The sequence below is a fragment of the Nomascus leucogenys genome, chromosome 16 (genome assembly GCF_006542625.1).
Source record: "Nomascus leucogenys isolate Asia chromosome 16, Asia_NLE_v1, whole genome shotgun sequence".
Lineage (NCBI taxonomy): Eukaryota > Metazoa > Chordata > Mammalia > Primates > Hylobatidae > Nomascus > Nomascus leucogenys.
Genome location: NC_044396.1, coordinates 35,797,775 through 35,800,078, shown reverse-complemented (window position 1 = coordinate 35,800,078; position 2,304 = coordinate 35,797,775).

Below are 2,304 nucleotides of genomic sequence, written 5' to 3'. Positions count from 1 at the left end.
AGAGGGAATGCTTCCAGTTTTTGCCCATTCAGTATGATATTGGCTGTGGGTTTGTCATAGATAGCTCTTATTATTTTGAGATACGTCCCATCAATACCTAATTTATTGAGAGTTTTTAGCATGAAGGGTTGTTGAATTTTGTCAAAGGCCTTTTCTGCATCTATTGAGATAATCATGTGGTTTTTGTCTTTGGTTCTGTTTATATGCTGGATTACATTTATTGATTTGCGTATGTTGAACCAGCCTTGCATCCCAGGGATGAAGCCCACTTGATCATGGTGGATAAGCTTTTTGATGTGCTGCTGGATTCGGTTTGCCAGTATTTTATTGAGGATTTTTGCATCAATGTTCATCAAGGATATTGGTCTGAAATTCTCTTTTTTGGTTATGTCTCTGCCAGGCTTTGGTATCAGGACGATGCTGGCTTCATAAAATGTGTTAGGGAGGATTCCCTCTTTTTCTATCGATTGGAATAGTTTCAGAAGGAATGGTACCAGTTCCTCCTTGTACCTCTGGTAGAATTCAGCTGTGAATCCATCAGGTCCTGGACTCTTTTTGGTTGGTAAGCTATTGATTATTGCCACAATTTCAGAACCTGTTATTGGTCTATTCAGAGATTCAACTTCTTCCTGGTTTAGTCTTGGGAGGGTGTATTTGTCGAGGAATTTATCCATTTCTTCTAGATTTTCTAGTTTATTTGCATAGAGGTGTTTGTAGTATTCTCTGATGGTAGATTGTATTTCTGTGGGATCGGTGGTGATATCCCCTTTTTCATTTTTTATTGCATCTATTTGATTCTTCTCTCTTTTCTTCTTTATTAGTCTTGCTAGCGGTCTTCAATTTTGTTGATCTTTTCAAAAAACCAGCTCCTGGATTCATTAATTTTTTGAAGGGTTTTTTGTGTCTCTATTTCCTTCAGTTCTGCTCTGATTTTAGTTATTTCTAGCCTTCTGCTAGCTTTTGAATGTGTTTGCTCTTGCTTTTCTAGTTCTTTTAATTGTGATGTTAGGGTGTCAATTTTGGATCTTTCCTGCTTTCTCTTGTGGGCATTTAGTGCTATAAATTTCCCTCTACACACTGCTTTGAATGTGTCCCAGAGATTCTGGTATGTTGTGTCTTTGTTCTCGTTGGTTTCAAAGAACATCTTTATTTCTGCCTTCATTTCATTATGTACCCAATAGTCATTCAGGAGCAGGTTGTTCAGTTTCCATGTAGTTGAGCGGTTTTGAGTGAGTTTCTTAATCCTGAGTTCTAGTTTGATTGCACTGTGGTCTGAGAGACAGTTTGTTATAATTTCTGTTCTTTTACATTTGCTGAGGAGAGCTTTACTTCCAACTATGTGGTCAATTTTGGAATAGGTGTGGTGTGGTGCTGAAAAAAATGTATATTCTGTTGATTTGGGGTGGAGAGTTCTGTAGATGTCTATTAGGTCCACTTTGTAGAGCTGAGTTCAATTCCTGGATATCCTTGTTAACTTTCTGTCTCGTTGATCTGTCTAATGTTGACAGTGGGGTGTTAAAATCTCCCATTATTATTGTGTGGGAGTTTAAGTCCCTTTGTAGGTCACTCAGGACTTGCTTTATGAATCTGGGTGCTCCTGTGTTGGGTGCATATATATTTAGGATAGTTAGCTCTTCTTGTTGAATTGATCCCTTTACCATTATGTAATGGCCTTCTTTGTCTCTTTTGATCTTTGTTGGTTTGAAGTCTATTTTATCAGAGACTAGGATTGCACCCCCTGCCTTTTTTTGTTTTCCATTTGCTTGATAGATCTTCCTCCATCCCTTTATTTTGAGTCTATGTGTGTCTCTGCACGTGAGATGGGTTTCCTGAATACGGCACACTGATGGGTCCTGACTCCTTATCCAGTTTGCCAGTCTGTGTCTTTTAATTGGAGCATTTAGCCCATTTACATTTAACGTTAATATTGTTATGTGTGAATCTGATCCTGTCATTATGATGTTAGTTGGTTATTTTGCTCGTTAGTTGATGCAGTTTCTTCCTAGCCTCGATGGTCTTTACAATTTGGCATGTTTTTGCAGTGGCTGGTACCGGTTGTTCCTTTCCATGTTTAGTGCTTCCTTCAGGAGCTCTTTTAGGGCAGGCCTGGTGGTGACAAAATCACTCAGCGTTTGCTTGTCTGTAAAGTATTTTATTTCTCCTTCACTTATGAAGCTTAGTTTGGCTGGATAGAAATTCTGGGTTGAAAATTCTTTTCTTTAAGAATGTTGAATATCGGCCCCCACTCTCTTCTGGCTTGTAGAGTTTCTGCTGAGAGATCAGCTGTTAGTCTGATGGGCTTCC